This window comes from Lissotriton helveticus, chromosome 1_1 (genome assembly GCF_964261635.1).
Source record: "Lissotriton helveticus chromosome 1_1, aLisHel1.1, whole genome shotgun sequence".
In the NCBI taxonomy this organism is placed as follows: Eukaryota; Metazoa; Chordata; class Amphibia; order Caudata; family Salamandridae; genus Lissotriton; species Lissotriton helveticus.
This window is the reverse complement of record NC_136057.1, coordinates 199,522,482-199,544,025: the sequence shown is the minus strand read 5'-3', so window position 1 is coordinate 199,544,025 and position 21,544 is coordinate 199,522,482. Positions and strand designations below refer to the sequence as shown.

Here is a 21,544-nt window from a genome sequence, read left to right as displayed (position 1 = left end):
CACACCCTAAACCCTAACACTAACCCTGGCACCCCAAAACCCAAACACACCCTGGACCCCCAAATTAACCCTTGCACCCCAAAACCCAAACACACCCTGAACCCCCAAATTAACCCTTGCACACCAAACACAAACACACCCTAAACCCTACCCTTGTACCCTAAAACCCAAACACACCCTAAAATTAACCCTCGCACCCCAAACACAAACATGTTCTAAACCCTTAAATTACACCTGCCCCCCAAAACACTAACCCACCCTCAACCCTAAAATGACCATGTACGCCCTAAAATCCAAAAGCCCTACATACCCCAAAACTTTTTTTGAATGCGGAATGCCGGGAGGCACTGCTGTGATATGATACTTTCTGTACCCCCAGGCTGCACTTCCTTCTTAGAGGATTTCCATAAACACATAGGGGCAGATTTATGAGGCCCTTGCGCCTCTTTGCGCCGCAATTGCGTCACTTTATTTGACGCAACGGCGGCGCAAACAATGCGCCCTATTTACAACGTGACGCATCTAGGAAATGCGTCACGTTGTAAAGCCCTGCGCCATAAGGAGGCGTTCCTGCGCAGTGGGGTGGGGGGGGGAGGGGCGTTCCTGCGCAGATAAGATTTCACCTAGTCACTTTCAGGCCAATGCTGCGTCAAAACCCTGCGCCTGCTTGAAGCAGGCGTCGGTCTTGACGCAGCATTGTGAAGATGGGGCACCCCCGAGCCTTGCTGGAGCTGCGTCGCGGGATGCGCCACCTTTACGGCACAGATGCGTCACGCATCTGTGCCGTTTTGCCCCATGGTGCGCCGCATGCGGAGCTGTGGCGCACATTAACTGGCGCATCCCTGGGGATGCGCCAGTTAAAATAAATCTGCCCCATAGTTTAGTGGAATCCGATTGTTAGACTCTTTAAACAACTGCGGACAGACCTACAGACCTGCTCATGGCCCGAGGAATAGGTCTTGCAAAGGAAAACAAGCTTTGTCGTCATGGTGACTGCCGAATTCACTCCATCACAATACTAAAATGCATTTTTTAAAAGCACAGCTGCCTCGAACACAATGCCAAAATCACCTACTGTAAACCATCAGTCTGCCGGCTGGCTGGGACGCGAACCGCAGATCCTCAATGGAGAGCAGCACTCTCACCTTTTCATATACCGGAAGCCGGTGAATTCCTCTAGCAAAAGCCTACACACATCCGGGAGCGCCGGAAGTGACGTCATTGTTCTGCGGCAAGAACGACGACTGCCGTGAGTGCAATGGCCATTAAAGGGACAGATGGATTGGCATCGGTCTCTTTATTTTTCCAACTCCACTTCCTTCATCGATTCCAGCGTATACTCAGGTAAGTACTGCAGCTGTTAAAAAAGAGCAGCATCGATCCTCCGCTCTCGGTCCCAGCTGCTCAATGTCCGTCCCAGACCAGCTTCCTCATTTTTTGGAAAGCACGAGTTTTTATTAAGGGGGCAAATTCAGACGCAGCTCCCTGCATGTGTGTGCTTCGTACGTGTTATAATGAATGCCTGCGTTGCAATGTGTGTTTATGATGTGTGTTTGATGTTTGTATCAGCATGCCTGCTTGTTTAATATGCACCTTTTGTGTTTGAGCATGTGTATTTTTGTGTATGTGTGACGTAGTGCGTGCCTGTGTAAGTTGTGGAAAATTGCAGAAAGCCTAAAAAAATGTGTTTTACCAGCAAGTTCTTCGCCGTAAGGAAAAATAAATTACTGCCCGTATATTCTCCCATGTTGGTTCCAAATGCACCTGCGTGTATTCAAGATTCTCGACCAAAAGGAACAGTTTTCGATCTACTGAAAAGTTGTCAATCAAAGAAGGCTAAACACATTTATTTATGTGAATATTGTATATTGTTGAGCATTACTTGTGTCCTTGCAACTTGTAGTGAGCTTTCATTACTAAATGGATGTGTGCTCTATTGTTGAATCCTGTTCACGTTCTCCAAGCTGTGTAGTGTGCAGAGCAACACATCTTCTAAAACACTGGCAGTTTTCATGGATGCGTTTCAAAGCATAAGGATAAATGCTTCACATAACGTGGCCGTTGTAATGCTGGTTTCTTATTTTGTTTGCTATTTGTGTAATTGAAAGGCCTGGTTGCCTGTGGTGATTGAGGTTTACGCCCTATTTAGGATCAGGGTTTGATCCATCACCGTTCTTTAGCCCACTCTGCCACCCCAGTTCAGACATGTCAGCAGTTTTATGTAGATTAGTAGAGTAAGCAACTAGTAAGCCTGCAGCCTAAAAATATCCTTATTTTAATTAAAATTATCATGAGAGAAGTAGGTTGCAGAGTGTGCTAAAGAACGGTGATGGATCAAACCCAGATCTTTTGACTGGGTGTGAGTGTTTGATTGGTTCTGATGCTCCGTCCATCACCATCCCCTTTGTACCGGATCAGAAAGGCAATACATTCGGGTCTAGTTTCTTGCAGTCAGGCCACCCCTTAACAACAAAATCAACTACAATAGGAAACAACACGTCTTCTGACAAGGCTTGTTCCCATTCAAGTTCTTGAATGGCAGACTCTTTAACCCAGCAAATTCAAACAGTTTCCTTGTCTAGAATGTCTTTGTGACTTTCAATGGGTAATCTTGATAAACAGTCCACTGTCTTGTTGGTAGAGCCCGGAAGATATGGTACTTGAAAATTAAATTCTTCCAAACCTTCACTCCTGCGTTTAAGTCTGGGTGTTAATCTTTCACTCTCTGCATACGAGAACACTTGAACCAAAGGGCGATGGTCTAACCTTACTAAGAAGGGTATGCCCCAAAGGTAGAATTTATGCTTTATTGCCCACACAATGGCCTCCCTCTCAATGCATGAGTACTGTTGTTCGGGTTTCTTTAGTGTTCTAGAGGCGAATGCAACAACTTTCTCCTCAATACAATCCACTTGAGAGAGCACTGCTCCAAGGCCATATAAGCTGGCGTTGGTTGTTAGGACAGTCTTGTTCTTGGTATCACAGTGGCCAAGAGTGGGCATCTTACCTATTGCTTGCTTGATGGAATCAAAAGCAGCGTTGCACTCAAGCAACCAGGCAAATTGCACACCTTTCCTCAAAAGATCCCTGATCTGATCAACGGTGGTGGCAAAGCTTTGGAAAAAAATTTGGAATGACCTAATTGGACTTGACAGCGCAAGGATAGCTGTTGGTCCCAGCGAACTCCAAGGTTCCTAACTGAGTCTTTAGGGATAGGGGCTAGGCTCAGATCAACCGGCCACCAGATGTTAGGGTAGAGAGGAGAAGGTTGATTAAAAATAGCACTTCCGTCTTAGTGGCATTCAATCTCAAAGAGTTGCGATCCATCCAGTGAGCAATGTCTCGGATACAGGATTTGAGGGGATCAAAAGTGTTAGTGGAGGGGTTATCAAAAGTAAAAAGCAGTTGAATATCATCAGCATAGGATGTAGTTTTGATGCCGGTTTTTAGAAATCATCTCAGCTAACTGGGGAAAATAAACATTGAAAAGTAGGGGGCTTAATGAAGAGCCCTGGGGAACACCCCATTTCAATGGCTTGGGGGAGGACTTAAAAGGGGGGGGGTGCACTAGTTGAGTGCGGTTTGATAAGAAGGAGCTGATCCAGTTGAGGACATTGGTTTTCAGACGATCCAGTAGGATTGGGTGAGAGACGGTGTCGAATGCTGCTGATAAATCCAGCAGCACCAACACCGCTCGCGATCCTCTATCTAGAGCCCATCGTACAGAGTCCGCCATATCTATGAGGGCTGACTCCGTACTGTATCCTTTGTGAAAACCATGTTGGGAATCGTGAAAAAGGTCATGGGTCTCAATGAAACTCGCAATTTGCTGATGGGCGAGCCGTTCAAGTATCTTAGCCGGGGCCGGGAGGAGGGATATTGGCCTGTAATTAACTGGATTACCAGGGTCGGAGTTGGCTTTTTTTTAAAGGGGAACAAGGTAGGCCTGTTTCCATTCTTTCGGGTAATGGCCTGTGCTGAGGGAAGCGTTCCATATTGTGTTAAGGTGGGGATTGATGAGTGGGGCCAAGGCTTAAAATTGTTTTACTGGCCAGGGATCCAGATCTGCATCTTAGCAGCTCCTGTAAGGAGGCCTCTTCCGATATAATATCAAAGTCAGCGAGGATAGGACCTGACGTAGTGATTTCAGTATAATTCTCAGTGTGATTGGTGTTCTCGCTGATGGGAATGAGGCCTGTATCTGGGCAATCTTGTCCTCAAAAAATTCGGACAACTGGGAACGGAGCTCTTGAGAAGTACATTGTTGTCGAATCAGGGCCTGAGGGTCAGTGAAGGATCTAACGATAGAAAAAATTTCTCGTGGGGCATTGCTAGCTTTATTGATTTTCTCCGCTAAGAAACCTCTTTTGTGCCCAATGATTTGTTTTCGGTAGTCTTTAAGGGCCTTACGGTACGCCAATTTGCATTCTGTGGAATACCCAGATCTCCAGCGCCTTTCCAGTATTTTACAGAGCGGTTTTTGTTGACTTAGTTCGTCAGAGTACCAGGGGGCTGCAGGTGAGGCCCTAAAGGTCTTTATAGGTCTAAGGGGGGCTAATGCATCAATTGCATTAGTGATCCAAGTGTTCAAATTGGTGATAAGAGAGTCCAGCTTGAGGCTGCTGTCTTTAAGACTTGGCAAAGAGTTGGGCATTGATACTAGGGCACTCACATGCCCCACATACACCACTGGCAATGATACATACGGATACTATATGCTGGCATCACCGATTGGCAACAAGCAAACTCCCAGCATTTATTTATAAAGTCAGGCCGAGCTTGCGTGACATATTGTTTGGTAGAGGCCTGGTGGCACTCTGTATCCCTTCCAATCTTTATTGATGTGAAAAAAATTAAAATAACAGGAATTACCATACGACTATTCATTTATTGATTCATACGACTATGGAATTGATGCTCCACAAAGTGCTTGAGTCTTTGGATAGGTGCGAGATTAGACCGGAGTCTATACTTATGGCTGTGGCCAATCGAGCCCTGTCTCATGGGCTAGTCTTCGCTGTTGTTCGCCTGAGCTGCTGGCAGCTCTCGGGGGTTTCCTATGGATTTACCTTTTCCATATCGGGCATTTGCTGGCACAGTGTCATGGCTGGTGCTGAGGTAAGCATCCTCAGCGTATGTGTCATCACTTTCCTGGCCATGACTGCCGGACTGTTGTTTGATTCAGGAGATGCTCCTTGACACTGCTGATTCTCCTCTCCAAACAGTTATCATAATCCTTGTACTCTAGTGACCTCCCACACTTCCCTTTCGAAAGGGGTGCGGAATTTCCACCCTGGTAGTGCGTAAGTCTGGAGGTACGGAGCTACTTATTCTCGTTGCACTTCCTGATAAGGATTCTGTTGTAAGTCATTCCTTTTTAGGTCGAGCCTACAGCGCATGCGCTTTTAGGCGATTTGTTGTCTTTAATTGTGGGGTCTAACTCCTCCCACGCTCTGCATTGGCTTTTCTTGGTGTCCTTTTAAAAAAGTAGCCTGCAAATGGCTACTGGTGGCTGCATGTCTCGCCTTTTCTCGTGAGTTCACTCCCCTGGAGTATTGCCTCGGGAGCGAGCAGGCTCCTTGTTAAAGGTTCCAGCCGCAGCCCAGTTGGAGCAGCTTGGGCTTGTTAAAGGTTCCTGCCGCAGCCCAGTTGGGGCAGCTAGGGCCCGGCCGCGCGCCCTGGAACACAGAGGGTTCTGTCCATGTGGGTTTCCGCCGCTCTTTCCCCTCAGACTATATGTCTAAAATGAAATTTGCAGATTTTTTTTCTCTGCACAAGAAGTTGGTGGTTGTTTGTCCCCGTCGCCTCTCGTAAACACAAATTTCCACTGAATTTTCATTAAAAAACAGACAACTGGACGTTTATTGAGTTGAATGGCCTGGTCTCAGATTAGAAACTCATTTCTGCATAGCATGTACTTCCCAAGCTTAAATTGGGGACTCTTGCTTCAGACACCCCTTACGTGATGCCAATGCACCGCTTTCAATTTATGACTTGCATACCTGGCACGGTAAACTACTTCTGGAATAAAGTGGGAGACACATTTCCAGTGTTCCACATCTTTCATAAAGGGTTTGAAAGTCCATTTCCACAACCAGATATCTCAAGACTAACATTGTTTGAAATCCCCTTTCCACATCCAATTATCTCAATTTGGCCTGCCACGTGTGTTGAGGAGGTCATCCATTCATGTTGTTGTATTTGCATTTTTGTGCCCAATGCTCTTCTACTCCGTCTTAAATGCAGGACTAACACAAATGCAGAATTCACGGGCACAGTTCGGCACTGAATATGCAGCTGGCACCCAATACAGAACAATTTGAGATTTTTTATTTTTTTATTTTGCAGAGTTTTATATAGCGCGAACTAGACTCGAATCAGGTATCAGAGCGCTTTACACATTTTTCTAGTTACGTTACATTTTACGTTTCCAGTTACTTTCATTTTAGATCCCGGCTCTTCCCTGTTCAAAATGTGTGCCCGTACACTGCCGCAATGTCAGCCGGCAAGGTTGTCTCCTCTCCTCTTTTTATTCACCCTAGTAATAGAACCCCTGGCAGTATGGATCAGGATGAATGCCCAACTTTGGGGACTGAGATGAGAGGGTGTGGTGGGAGATCGAATCTCTCAATACGTGGGCAGAGTCCTGTTATATATCAAGCACTCAAACCGATCAATCCCACCACGTCTGATGCACATGCTGGAGATCTAAAGATATTCATCTAGTCTAAGAGTAAGCTGGGGCAGGTCAGCCATAATCCCACTGTTGGGCACCCCGCCAGATTTACCCTCGACGTCCCAGAAACTCTGATATGTAAGGGTCACTCAGATACCTGGGGTTGTACATAAATAGAGACCCTAGTGCGTTCTGGGATAGCAACATTAGTCTTCTTCTCTGGAAAATCAAGGGACATCTGGCCAATTGGAGCACCCTACCCCCTAGTATGATGGGGCGTCTCGCACCCTTTAAAATGGAGATTGTTCCACAATTGAATGAATGAATAACTTTTATTGTTTGGTTACTCAAAACCATTACATTAAAACAAACGTATAATTTTTTTTTTTTACAAAAGTTAAAACCGGGAATGTGTTGGCGAAATAGTCTGTGCATCTACGGAGTCTCTATTCATTTAAGCCCTGAGTGGCCATCAACTTAGACCGTGTCTCTTGGATGGGTGTAGTCTGTAGACTAGAATCTTATGGAGAGCTGTGCCGCCCACAGCCTGCGTGAGATGGTGTTTGGGATTATACACAATGTGCGGCAGGCATAAGGTCTCGTGCAGGTCTCTTATCGCTAATGACTCAAAGTCCAATTCGCGGGAGCGAGCCCGAACTGGTTTCTTGATTGCGTTTTTAATCGCCGTGTAGTTGACTAGTTCGGGGTCCCAAAGCTCAGTGACCAGGTTGAGGCGAACTTTTGCCGCGGTAAGGGTAGCTGACCAAGGATTCCCGGGCTCCATAAAGATATATTTCAAACCTGCCTTATTTATTTATTTATTTGATTTATATAGCGCATTATAACCCAGGGGTCTCTAAGCGCTTAAGTGTCTTAATCTTTAGCGGCTGTAGCAAGATAATAGTATTTACTTATGGCCGCGATCTCTTCCAGATTTTGTTGGTTGAGCGAGAATTCTAAGCGGATAAGGGTGTTTCTAGTGCACTTCGGTAGATGAAATATTCTCTTGTATGCTCTGCAATGAATTTTTTCAAGTTCCTTGTTGAGTTTGCCCGGGTACGCTTGCTAAGCGTAGTTGAGGGCCGGCATTAGTTTAGCCTTTAATACTCTTCGAATGGCCGTTGTAGTTGGGCTGTGTAAGGAAGCTTGTAATTTGCAGAGTGCATAAGTGATGGTTTTCCCTTTGCCTTGGATTTTCTTTAACTGGGCGCCGGAGAGACCTGACTTGTGGTAGCAGACTCCCAGGTAGGTATATCGTTGTGTGCTTTCCAAGGAGAGATGACAAAGATTCCATTTTGCTCGTTTTTTATGTGGGTTGTGCCCAAAAATAACTATTTTTGATTTGGAAGGATTTGTCACCAACCAGTTTCGTTGTTGTATGTTGCCAGGGCGGTCAGCATCTTTTGTAGTCCTATTTTAGTGTGATCCAGGAGTACCAGATAGTCAGCGTACTGCATAAACTGGATTTTGACCCCCCCCCCCAATCCTTGGGGTTGCTAGGGCTGCCCCCAACAGGGCTGTCTCCATATCTGCTGTATACAGATTGAACAGCAGTGGCGCCAACACGCACCCTTGCTTTAGGCCTCGGTCCGTGTCGATCTTCTCAGATGCGGAATCACTCGAGAGTTTAATTCTAACCCACGTTTTTTGATAGAGTGACTGAATTGCTCTTAGCAGGGTCGAATTGATGTTCCATTGTGCCAGCTTTCTCCATAAAATTGCACGGTCTACCCCACCGAAAGCGGCAGTGTAATCGATGAAGCAGGCGAGCTTGATAGGCCAAATAGGAGAGTGCAGTGATGTTATCCACGGTCGAAGACCCGGGTCTGAAGCCAGTTTGGCAGAAAGGCAAAAGACCTTCACGTGCCCAATCTGCGAGGTCCGTCCGTATTGCACTAGCATAGGCATTGCCCTCGATGTCCAAGAGGGCAATCCGTCTGTAGTTGGACGGATCTGATTTAGGCCCCTTCTTATGGATTGGGTGTAAAAGCGAGCTTCTCCAGGAATCCGGCACATCCCCCAAGAGCCAGCATTCTTCATATAGATGGGACAGATTTTCGGACCAGAATTCGATGTTATCTATCGCCCTCCCTCCATCGCCCTCCCTCACTCTATCTATCTATCGCCCTGCCCTCTATCTATCGCTTCACCACAGCATTTCAGCACAACCACAGCATCACTCAGCACCACCACAGCATCACTCAGGGGAAATACAACATTACTAGGCGCTACCACAGCATCACTGAACGCCACAGCATCACTCGTCGCCGCCACAACATCACTCCGCACCACCACCGCATCAACTGTGCAACCAATCAACAACTGGTTCAAATATGTTCTCTCAATGTTTCAAGCTTTATTACAAATGTCACAAAGATGTTATTTCACTTCTGTGCTTGGATTTTCGTCACAATAAAATACAATTAACAAAAGCTTCACAAAAATTATTTACAAAAGTTTAAGCTATTGCCATTATAAATTACAATAGCTTTTATTTAAGTATTAATTATTAAAAAATGTAAAAACCATTGTTATTTGTAATATCAATACATCTAAGTCACGTAAATACAACACCTATTGCATTACAAATGCTATAGGTTTCACATTTGCAAAATTTAAACTATTGGCATTGTAAATGACAAAGCTAATAATTTCGCTATTTTCAAAACCAACACATTAATAAACCAGCATTAGAAATGCAATCGGGCTCGGATTTATTTGAGTTTGAGCTAATGGCATTGTAAATGGTAATGTATTTTTGCTAAGTGTTATGGAGTGTGTTAATGTGGTGTGTAGTGGAATTATGTGTGTTAGATTGTAATTGTAGCAATGGTGGCATGCTGTGCTTTTACATGAATATGTTTAAAACTAAAGTGTACCATACTGAGATTGCTACAATACTTAATTGTGGATGTGTAACAATCGATGCATGTACTGATGGCCGTGACTGCCTGTAGAAATTGTGCACTGATGGCTGGTGGTGTGTGTGCTTGGTAAAGTACTGCACTGCCAGCTGGAGGTGTGTGTGCCTTGTGGAAGGGTGCACTGATGGCTGGTTGGTGTGTAGTTAGTAAAAGCGTGCACAGATGGCTGATGGTGTGTGTGTTTGGTGAAAGGGTGCACTGTTGGTTGCAGGTGAGTGCGCCTTGTAAAAGGATGCACTGACGGCTGGTGTTGTACGCCTGGTGGTGTTTGTTGTTTGTGAAAGTGTGCATTGATGGCTGATGGTGTTTGGCCCTGGTGATAGCGTGCAGTGACGGCTGGTGGTGTGTTGTTGTGTATGTGGTTGTGTGTGTAGTGGTGAGTGTGTGATGGTGAGTCTGTGGGGGTGAGTGTGTGTAGTGGTGAGTGTGTTACACCAATGAGGCGCACTGGTGCCACTGCACCTGCTGCACAATGGTAGGTACGCCACACTGGTGGTACTACACCTGCTGCGCTGCCTTGGCACAGTACCTGCTGTGAGTGTGTAAGGGAAGCTTGCACCACTGCTGCTTGTGATGTCCTTCTTGCGAGTGTGAGAAGCTTGCACCTCTGCTGCCTGTGGTCTCCTTGTGAGTGTAAGAAGCTTGCACAGCTGCTGCCTGTGATGTCCTTCTTGTGAGGTCTCGCAGTTGTGAGAGCTTGAGCTATTGGCATTTTAAATGCCAGTGACTGGTGGTGGTGTTAGTGGTAGTACTGGTGCCTGTAGTGGTGGTGGTACTGGTGGTGGTAGTACTGGTGAGGGTGGTAGTGGTAGTACTGGTTGTGGTGGTAGTGGTGGTAGTGGTAGTACTGGTGGCTGTAGTAGTGGTAGTACTGGTGGTGGTGGTGGTGGTGGTGGTACTGGTAGTGGTAGTGGTAGTGGTAGTGGTAGTGGTAGTGGTAGTGGTAGTGGTAGTGGTAGTGGTAGTAGTGGTGGTGGTGGTGGTGCTGGTGGTGGTGGTAGTGGTAGTACTGGTGGCTGTAGTAGTGGTAGTACTGGTGGCTGTAGTAGTGGTAGTACTGATGGCTGTAGTAGTGGTTGTACTGCTGGTTGTAATACTGGTAGTACTGATGGTGGTAGTAGTGGTGGTACTGGTGGTGGTGGTACTGGTAGTGGTAGTACTGGTGGTGGTGGTACTGGTAGTGGTAGTACTGGTGGTGGTGTTACTGGTAGTACTGGTACTGGTGGTGGTGGTACTGGTAGTGGTAGTACTGGAGGTGGTGGTGGTGGTGGTAGTACTGGTGGTGGTGGTAGTACTGGTGGTGGTGGTAGTACTGGTGGTGGTAGTGGTAGTACTGGTGCCTGTAGTACTGGTGGTGGTAGTGGTAGTACTGGTAGTACTGGTACTGGTACTGGTAGTGGTGGTGGTGGTAGTACTGGTAGTGGTAGTACTGGTAGTGGTAGTACTGGTAGTGGTAGTACTGGTAGTGGTAGTACTGGTAGTGGTACCGGTAGTACTGGTGGTGGTGGTAGTGGTAGTACTGGTGGCTGTAGTAGTGGTAGTACTGGTGGCTGTAGTAGTGGTAGTACTGGTGGCTGTAGTAGTGGTAGTACTGGTGGCTGTAGTAGTGGTAGTACTGGTGGCTGTAGTAGTGGTAGTACTGGTGGCTGTAGTAGTGGTAGTACTGGTGGCTGTAGTAGTGGTAGTACTGGTGGCTGTAGTAGTGGTAGTACTGGTGGCTGTAGTAGTGGTAGTACTGGTGGCTGTAGTAGTGGTAGTACTGCTGGTTGTAGTAGTGGTAGTACTGCTGGTTGTAGTAGTGGTAGTACTGCTGGTTGTAGTAGTGGTAGTACTGCTGGTTGTAGTAGTGGTAGTACTGCTGGTTGTAGTAGTGGTGGTACTGCTGGTTGTAGTAGTGGTGGTACTGGTGGCGGTGGTACTGGTGGCGGTGGTACTGGTGGCGGTGGTACTGGTGGCGGTGGTACTGGTGGCGGTGGTACTGGTGGCGGTGGTACTGGTGGCGGTGGTACTGGTAGTGGTGGTACTGGTGGTGGTACCGGTAGTGCTAGTGGTGGTGGTACTGGTGGTGGTACCGGTAGTGCTAGTGGTGGTGGTACTGGTAGTACTGGTGGGGGTGGTGGTAGTGGTGGTACTGGTGGTGGTGGTACTGGTGGTGGTGGTAGTGGTACTGGTAGTACTGGTAGTGGTAGTACTGGTGGTCGTGGTACTGGTAGTACTGGTGGTGGTGGTAGTACTGGTGGCTGTAGTAGTGGTAGTACTGGTACTGGTAGTACTGGTGGTCGTGGTACTGGTAGTACTGGTGGTGGTGGTAGTGGTAGTACTGGTGGCTGTAGTACTGGTAGTACTGGTGGGGGTAGTGGTAGTGGTAGTATTGGTGGTGGTGGTACTGGTGGTGGTGGTACTGGTGGCTGTAGTACTGGTAGTACTGGTGGTGGTAGTGGTAGTATTGGTGGTGGTACTGGTGGTGGTGGTACTGGTGGTGGTACTGGTGGTGGTGGTACTGGTGGTGGTGGTACTGGTGGTGGTAGTAGTGGTGGTGGTGGTGGTGGTGGTAGTGGTAGTACTGGTGGTCGTGCTACTGGTAGTACTGGTGGTGGTAGTGGTAGTACTGGTGGCTGTAGTACTGGTGGTGGTGGTGGTAGTGGTAGTATTGGTGGTGGTGGTACTGGTAGTGGTACTACTGGTGGTGGTGGTGGTACTGGTAGTAGTGGTGGTACTGGTGGTGGTGGTACTGGTGGTGGTGGTACTGGTGGTGGTAGTACTGGTGGTGGTAGTACTGGTGGTGGTAGTACTGGTGGTGGTAGTACTGGTGGTGGTAGTACTGGTGGTGGTAGTACTGGTGGTGGTACTGGCGGTGGTGGTACTGGTGGTGGTGGTAGTACTGGTGGTAGTACTGGCAGTACTGGTGGTGGTAGTACTGGTGGTGGTGGTACTGGTGGTGGTGGTACTGGTGGTGGTGGTACTGGTGGTGGTGGTACTGGCGGTGGTGGTACTGGCGGTGGTGGTACTGGCGGTGGTGGTGCTGGTGGTGGTGGTACTGGTGGTGGTGGTACTGGTGGTGGTGGTACTGGTGGTGGTGGTACTGGTGGTGGTGGTACTGGTGGTGGTGGTGGTAGTGGTAGTACTGGTGGTGGTGGTAGTGGTGGTGGTGGTAGTACTGGTGGTGGTGGTGGTAGTACTGGTGGTGGTGGTGGTGGTGGTAGTACTGGTGGTGGTGGTAGTACTGGTGGTGGTGGTGGTAGTACTGGTGGTGGTGGTAGTGGTAGTAGTGGTAGTACTGGTGGTAGTGGTACTACTGGTGGTGGTGGTAGTGGTAGTACTGGTGGTGGTGGTAGTGGTGGTGGTGGTAGTAGTGGTGGTGGTGGTGGTAGTAGTGGTGGTGGTGGTAGTGGTAGTACTGGTGGTAGTGGTAGTACTGGTGGTGGTGGTAGTGGTAGTACTGGTGGTGGTGGTAGTGGTAGTACTGGTGGTGGTAGTGGTAGTACTGGTGGTGGTGGTAGTGGTAGTACTGGTGGTGGTGGTAGTGGTAGTACTGGTGGTGGTAGTGGTAGTACTGGTGGTGGTAGTACTGGTGGTGGTGGTAGTACTGGTGGCTGTAGTAGTGGTAGTACTGGTGGCTGTAGTACTGGTGGCTGTAGTAGTGGTAGTACTGGTGGCTGTAGTAGTGGTAGCACTGGTGGCTGTAGTAGTGGTAGTAGTAGTGGTAGTACTGGTGGCTGTAGTACTGGTGGCTGTAGGAGTGGTAGTACTGGTGGCTGTAGTAGTGGTAGTACTGCTGGCTGTAGTAGTGGTAGTACTGCTGGCTGTAGTAGTGGTAGTACTGCTGGCTGTAGTAGTGGTAGTACTGCTGGTTGTAGTAGTGGTAGTACTGGTGGCTGTAGTAGTGGTAGTACTGGTGGCTGTAGTAGTGGTAGTACTGGTGGCTGTAGTAGTGGTAGTACTGGAGGTGGTAGTGGTATTACTGGTGCTGGTAGTACTGATGGTGGTGGTGGTGGTACTGGTAGTACTGGTGGTGGTAGTACTGATGGTGGTAGTAGTGGTAGTACTGGTGGTGGTAGTATTGGTGGTGGTGGTAGTGGTACTGGTAGTGGTAGTACTGGTGGTCGTGGTACTGGTAGTACTGGTGGTGGTGGTAGTGGTAGTACTGGTGGCTGTAGTACTGGTCGTACTGGTGGTGGTGGTAGTATTGGTGGTGGTGGTACTGGTAGTGGTACTACTGGTGGTGGTACTGGTGGTGGTAGTACTGGTGGTGGTAGTACTGGTGGTGGTAGTACTGGTGGTGGTAGTACTGGTGGTGGTACTGGCGGTGGTGGTACTGGTAGTGGTAGTACTGGTGGTGGTACTGGTGGTGGTGGTACTGGTGGTGGTGGTACTGGTGGTGGTGGTACTGGTGGTGGTGGTAGTAGTGGTGGTAGTGGTAGTACTGGTGGTGGTGGTGGTGGTAGTACTGGTGGTGGTGGTAGTACTGGTGGTAGTGGTAGTACTGGTGGTGGTGGTGGTAGTACTGGTGGTGGTGGTGGTGGTGGTAGTACTGGTGGTGGTGGTGGTGGTAGTACTGGTGGTGGTGGTGGTGGTACTGGTGGTGGTGGTACTGGTGGTGGTGGTACTGGTGGTGGTGGTACTGGTGGTAGTGGTAGTAGTGGTGGTAGTGGTAGTACTGGTGGTGGTGGTACTGGTGGTGGTGGTACTGGTGGTGGTGGTACTGGTGGTGGTGGTACTGGTGGTGGTGGTACTGGTGGTGGTGGTACTGGTGGTGGTGGTACTGGTGGTGGTGGTACTGGTGGTGGTGGTACTGGTGGTGGTGGTACTGGTGGTAGTGGTAGTAGTGGTGGTAGTGGTAGTACTGGTGGTGGTGGTGGTAGTGGTAGTACTGGTGGTGGTAGTGGTAGTACTGGTGGTGGTGGTAGTGGTGGTGGTGGTAGTACTGGTGGTGGTGGTAGTACTGGTGGTGGTGGTGGTAGTACTGGTGGTGGTGGTGGTGGTGGTGGTAGTACTGGTGGTGGTGGTGGTGGTGGTAGTACTGGTGGTGGTGGTGGTGGTAGTACTGGTGGTGGTGGTGGTGGTGGTGGTAGTAGTGGTGGTGGTGGTGGTGGTGGTGGTGGTGGTGGTAGTACTGGTGGCGGTGGTGGTGGTAGTACTGGTGGCGGTAGTAGTGGTAGTACTGGTGGCTGTAGTAGTGGTAGTACTGGTGGCTGTAGTAGTGGTAGTACTGGTGGCTGTACTACTGGTGGCTGTAGTAGTGGTAGTACTGGTGGCTGTAGTAGTGGTAGTACTGGTGGCTGTAGTAGTGGTAGTACTGGTGGCTGTAGTAGTGGTAGTACTGGTGGCTGTAGTACTGGTAGTACTGGTGGCTGTAGTACTGGTGGCTGTAGTACTGGTGGCTGTAGTAGTGGTAGTACTGGTGGCTGTAGTAGTGGTAGTACTGGTGGCTGTAGTAGTGGTGGCTGTAGTAGTGGTGGCTGTAGTAGTGGTAGTACTGGTGGCCGTGGTAGTACTGGAGGCGGTAGTGGTATTACTGGTGCTGGTAGTACTGGTAGTACTGGTGCTGGTAGTACTGATGGTGGTAGTAGTGGTAGTACTGGTGGTGGTGGTACTGGTGGTGGTGGTACTGGTGGTGGTGGTGGTACTGGTAGTACTGATGGTGGTAGTACTGGTAGTACTGGTGGTGGTAGTACTGGTGGTGGTAGTGGTAGTACTGGTGGTGGTGGTACTGGTAATTGTAGTAGTGGTAGTACTGTAGGTGGTGGTACTGGTGGTGGTAGTACTGGTGGTGGTGGTACTGGTACTGGTGGTGGTGGTGGTGGTGGTGGTACTGGTGGTGGTGGTGGTACTGGTGGTGGTGGTGGTACTGGTGGTGGTGGTAGTACTGGTGGTGGTGGTAGTACTGGTGGTGGTGGTAGTACTGGTAGTGGTAGTACTGGTACTGGTAGTGGTGGTGGTACTGGTGGTGGTGGTACTGGTGGTTGTGGTACTGGTGGTGGCAGTAGTAGTGGTAGTACTGGAGGTGGTAGTAGTGGTAGTACTGGTGGCTGTAGTACTGGTGGCCGTAGTAGTGGTAGTACTGGAGGTGGTAGTGGTGGTGGTGGTAGTACTGATGGTGGTAGTACTGGTGGTGGTGGTGGTAGTACTGGTAGTGGTAGTAGTGGTGGTGGTGGTGGTAGTACTGGTGTTGGTAGTACTGATGTTTGTAGGACTGGTGGTGGTACTGGTAGTGGTAGTACTGGTGGTGGTGGTGGTGGTGGTAGTGGTAGTACTGGTGGTGGTGGTAGTGGTAGTACTAGTGGTGGTGGTAGTACTGGAGGTGGTGGTACTGGTAGTGGTAGTACTGGTGGTGGTAGTGCTAGTGGTGGTGGTACTGCTGGCCGTATTACTGGTGGTGGTGGTAGTGGTAGTGGTAGTGGTAGTACTGGTAGTACTGGTAGTGGTAGTACTGGTAGTGGTAGTACTGGTAGTGGTAGTACTGGTAGTGGTAGTACTGGTAGTGGTAGTACTGGTAGTGGTAGTACTGGTGGTGGTGCTAGTGGTAGAACTGGTGGCTGTAGTACTGGTAGTACTGGTGGTGGTACTGGTGGTGGTGGTACTGGTGGTACTGGTGGTGGTGGTGGTACTGGTGGTGGTGGTACTGGTGGTGGTGGTACTGGTGGTGGTGGTACTGGTGGTAGTGGTAGTACTGGTAGTGGTGGTACTGGTGATGGTGGTACTGGTGGTAGTGGTAGTACTGGTAGTGGTAGTACTGGTGGTGGTCGTAGTACTGGTGGCGGTAGTAGTGGTAGTACTGGTGGCTGTAGTAGTGGTAGTACTGGTGGCTGTAGTACTGGTGGCTGTAGTACTGGTGGCTGTAGTAGTGGTAGTACTGATGGCTGTAGTAGTGGTAGTACTGGTGGCTGTAGTAGTGGTAGTACTGGTGGCTGTAGTAGTGGTTGTACTGGTGGTGGTAGTACTGGTGGTGGTGGTGGTAGTGGAAGTACTGGTGGTGGTGGTACTGGTGGTGGTGGTACTGGTGGTGGTAGTACTGGTAGTACTAGTGGTGGTACTGATAGTGGTGGTGGTGGTGGTACTGGTGGTGGTAGTACTGGTGGTGGTCCTGCTGGCCGTATTACTGGTGGTAGTGGTACTGGTGGTGGTACTGGTACTGGTGGTGGTAGTACTGGTGGTGGTAGTACTGGTGGTGGTGGTAGTACTGGTGGTGGTGGTACTGGTAACAGTAGTACTGGTGGTGGTGGTACTGCTGCCCGTAGTACTGGTGGTGGTGGTGGTACTGGCAGTACTGGTGGTGGTGGTAGTGGTAGTACTGGTGGCTGTAGTAGTGGTAGTACTGGTGGTTATAGTACTGGTAGTACTGATGGTGGTAGTACTGGTAGTGGTACTGGTAGTGGTACTGGTAGTGGTAGTACTGGTAGTGGTAGTACTGGTAGTGGTAGTACTGGTAGTGGTGGTGGTAGTGGTAGTACTGGTGGCTGCAGTAGTGGTAGTACTGATGGCGGTAGTACTGGTAGTACTGTTGGTGGTGGTTGTAGTGGTGGTGCTGGTAGTGGTTGTGGTAGTACTGGTAGTGATAGTACTGGTGGTGACAGTACTGGTGGTGGTAGTACTGGTAGTGGCAGTACTGGTGGTGGTAGTACTGGTATTCGTGGTACTGGTGGTGGTGGTAGTACTGGTAGCAGTAGCAGTGGTGGTGGTACTGGTGGTGGTGGTACTGGTGGTGGTGGTACTGGTGGTACTGGTGGTGGTGGTACTGGTGGTACTAGTGGTGGTGGTACTGGAGGTGGTGGTACTGGAGGTGGTGGTACTGGAGGTGGTGGTACTGGTGGTGGTGGTACTGGTGGTGGTACTGGTAACGGTAGTACTGGTAACGGTAGTACTGGTGGTGGTGGTGGTACTGGTAGCACTGGTAGCAGTAGCATTGGTGGTGGTGGTACTGCTGGCCGTAGTACTGGTGGTGGTGGTAGTACTGGTGGTGGTGGTAGTACTGGTGGTGGTGGTAGTACTGGTGGTGGTGGTTGTGGTGGTAGTAGTGGTGGTGGTAGTACTGGTGGTGGTGGTGGTGGTGGTACTGGTTGTGGTAGTACTGGTAGTGATAGTACTAGTGGTCGTGGTACTGGTGGTGGTGATAGTGGTAGTACTGGTGGCTGTAGTACTGGTGGGGGTGGTGGTACTGAAAAGAATACGCTCTTAGGAACTGCTGGAGCTTGCACGCGCCCACCAAACGCACTGCAAAATGGTGAACGCGCCCACAGCATCTGGATTCCATTACAGCACCTCCTAATTGATATTTATGGACGGCCGTGCGCGAAACCGCACAGAAAATGCCAAAAATGGCGGACGAACATTACATGTGCCCTATCGCATCAAGACTACTAATAAAACAGCACCGCGAGGAGGACCAATCGCCATTCAGATTATAAAATAAAGCACTGCAAATGCACGAGCAAAGAAGAATCTTTCCAGCATGAGCCAGAAACCCGCTACAATACGGCTCGCAGCTCCTCCCCACTTCTGACGAAGTGGTGACGTCGCCGAGCCCGTAAAAATGTGTCATTTACAATACCAATAGCTCAAAATTTCCTAATGCGAGACCTATTGCATTGCAAATGCTTGTTTATTTATATTTTTATCTTTCTCTTAACTTTTTTTTTCTGTTCTAGTTACCTTGGAATACGTTTTCAGCCACCTTCTCTCTCCCTGGACTTGTCTACTCAATCTAAGGCCTCACACATATACAAGATGTAGTCTCATTCACTCGTTCTTAGGACCAAATCCAGAACTGAACTATTCTGTGAGGAAAATCTTGCACATGAATTTTCGCTTTTCACTTGGAATTCTATTTGGATAAAGATTCATACCTCCTTAAGCTCTGCAAGTACTACACATACCCCCTATTATTTTTACAATAGGCTTTTCCTCACTCCAGCAGAGCTGCATAAGTTCAAGTGATTGGATACTCCAAAATGTTGGTCCTGTCCTCCCACTACCAGTGATTTTTTCCATATGTTCTTTCTCTGTCGCATGGTTAAGACTTTTTGGTCTCCTATCTGGAGAAAGTTTAATGAGATTTTATCTACTAATGTTCCCTTTGAGGTTGTTCATGTTTTTCTGGGCCGCTCTTCTCCTATTTGGGGCGCTCAGAGAAACGTTGGTAAGTTCATTGATTTGTTTATAGCCATTACTCTTCAGATTATCACCACCAATTGGAAGGACACTTTAAGAGTTTCATATCAAGCCTCGTGGAACCTGCAATGTCATCATCACAGACTGGATCGTGCATTTGCTACTTCTACACTCCTATTGATTAAAAAGGACATTCTTTGGTCACCACTCACAATCTTTCTTTCCAGGTCGCCTGTTTGACTTCCCTTTTATGCACACTGTTAGGAACTGTTTTAACAAGATTATGTTATCCTTCTTTCATACTGTAATTGATTGGTTAGCTGCTGTTTCTTACTTCCTCATTTCTGTCTCTCCCTCTTTCCTCTTTTTTCCCTTTCCTTCCCTCTTTTATAAAAACCTTAAAATTGCATTTGTCCAGGTATTAGCTTTGATAGTACATTTTGTCATCATTTTATACTTCTACCATCATAATATTGTCCTACTAGCTCCTCCAAATTTTTCTGAATATCTTATCATCTGACCTCTGCTGTTACATGATATTTTGTTTTTTATATCTTGTATTTCAATTCAATAAAGCATTTTAAACTAAAAAAAGTTTTAATTCAGTCCAACTATATTCTACTACTGCACACATTTACCATTTTTGCAAATTAAAATCCCATGAGGACAAAATCTAAACTAGCCACATTAAATCAAACTATGAATTAATTGTGTGTTTGTTTAGATGATTTATTAAGTAGAAAGCGTCTGACTAAAGCCTGTGAATATCAAAGCCTCGTATTTTCATTTTGCAGCATCAAATGTCTGCGTGTCACTTTTAAATGCAGATTTATGTCTGAAGCCCAGGTAGGTTTGCCATTAGTAATGCTTAATTTTATAGGAAATGTTTACGCTCTTTCAGTCGTCTCTCTGATGATTTGTAAATCATCACATCAAGTTCATTTCTCATTTGACATTGTGCACTTGGCTTGTAGTGGTACAAGTCCTCATACTTCTCCTTGTTGTTCTCTCCAGCGCACCTGTATTCGTCCGGTTCTTCCTGTTGATGGTATTGTCACTCTTCTTTTGAATTATTCCTCTGTGTGCAGTGCATGCACCATCTTCCAAATAGGTTAAGAGGGCCTTTCTACCTTCAATGGTCTCTGGACCATACAGACGAGACTTCAGTTGTTCTCCTCTCTTCTCCCTCCTGGGTGGCGTCCATCCACTTGTCTCCAGGGAAATTCTTGAAACTCCTACTCCGGGTGTTCCCTCTTCTGGGAAAGACTTCTGCAAGCAGTATGGAGCTGTGGTAGTGGCTTGCCACTTGGAGTGTGCAACTCTCCTCTTGCCTGTATTGGGCCACTGGTAACTCAATCTTGAGGCATTGTGTAGGAGGACACATTCTCTTCTCCGTGTTGCGGTGGTGGCAGCTTGCCACTTGGGGATGTGCGGCTGAGCTTCTGCCTATAAGCGGCCGATGAACAACATAGTTTTATGGCAGTGCTGGTGAAGAGGTTCTCCCCTCTGCATTCGGGCAGTGTTAGGCCTCTACTCCCCTATCGTCTCTGGGGTATGCTGGGTGCCTCCTCTTGGAGGGTGCTCTTGGCTGGCTCTCTGTATGCCTGTTCTTCTTTCCTTGCGGAGGCGGCAGGCAACTGCTAGGGGATGGGTGGCACCATCTTTGCGAACGCTCTGGCAACAGACAGCTGTTGGGGGTTGAGCATGCTGCTCACAGTGGTCCTGGTGGCGTGCTAGATGTCTAGCAGGGCTTTCTTTGCTTTGGGTATTTGGTCCTTCTCCTCATTAGGAAATAGGCAGTCCACTTGTGCAGTCTCTCATTCTTTCTTGTGGGTGACAGGTAGTACTCTATGGATGTGTTGCACTTGGCTTGTTCTCTGTGTTTTACTATGTACGGGGTCTTTGTTTCCTTGTTTGGCAGCTCAGGGTGTGGTGTGGCACTGTGGGCGGTTTCAGAGAGGACACTGCAGTTTTCCTTGTGCTGCGGGCCCGTTTGGCTCTCTCGGGTGCTGCTAGGCTGTAGGTGCCGGTGTGGGATATTGTCCAGGAGCGGTGCGATAATGTGCCATGTGGCACTACAGTGGTCATGACAGCCTTTCTTAATTGCTGCATGAAGGCTGGGGATGCTGGTGCCACGGAACAGCCACTAGATGACGCTGCAGCTATCCCTCTTTGAGGCCGAGGGTAGCTGCACTCAGGCTGCGGACCCATGCTGGCAGCTATGCAGCAGATTGCTTGGGGCATTCGTTGCAGGTGCGGCCTTAGGACACCTGCGGTAAATGCAGGCCCAGTCGCACTGTTGGCGGAGTGTCACATCACCAGTCCAAAGCCCACACAGATGGCAAAGTACCACCAGCCAGGCTGCACCGTCTCTTTCCAGTACTGTTCAGTTAACCCACTCACATCAGTCAGGTGCGGCCTCAGGACATCTGCGGCAGTGGCTAATAGTGTCCCTCTGGGCTACATGATATGCAGGCACACTTCATGGGCCTCCGATCTCCTGATTGAGCACCATTGGGCCACCACCCTCAAGTGTGTGGCTTCTCCTCACTGCACTGCCGCATCTGACAGAGAAGTGGCTGGTGGCATCAGCAGTCACCTCTGCAGGCAGCAGTCACACCTCAAATAACCTAAGGGGTGAGTGAAGAGGTAATGCTTACAGAGCATAAGAGGTGGATATGTCCTCCTCTAGTCAATATGTATCAAACTAAGGGATCCACCGATCAAGAAATAGAGAGAAGTGTTCCTCCAGACTTTGTGTGTCTTCTACACTGATTGAAAGCACACAGCTTTGTTAAAATACCCCTCACCCACTAAAAGGACCCTTGGTGGCCTG

At 48.5% G+C, this 21,544-nt stretch overlaps 1 protein-coding gene and 1 long non-coding RNA gene across 6 annotated transcripts in view; one reads left to right on the top strand and one right to left on the bottom strand.

Annotated features, from left to right (window-relative positions):
- The window catches only part of DMAP1 (DNA methyltransferase 1 associated protein 1), a 588,998-nt gene extending 587,778 nt beyond the window's left edge, over positions 1-1,220 (bottom strand). For 2 of the 5 annotated variants that reach the window (XM_078663703.1, XM_078663784.1), the window contains exon 1: positions 1,076-1,179. The gene's annotated coding sequence lies outside the window, so the exon portion shown is untranslated. Of the gene's footprint in view, positions 1-1,071 lie in introns of all 5 variants that reach the window. The other 3 variants (XM_078663550.1, XM_078663471.1, XM_078663622.1) reach the window with 3 other exon arrangements.
- On the top strand, positions 1,220-19,302 carry LOC144784815 (uncharacterized). Its single transcript, XR_013601705.1, has 2 exons — positions 1,220-1,344; positions 18,246-19,302. It is a non-coding gene; the product is annotated as an uncharacterized LOC144784815 (long non-coding RNA).
- Positions 19,303-21,544: the final 2,242 nt, after the last annotated feature.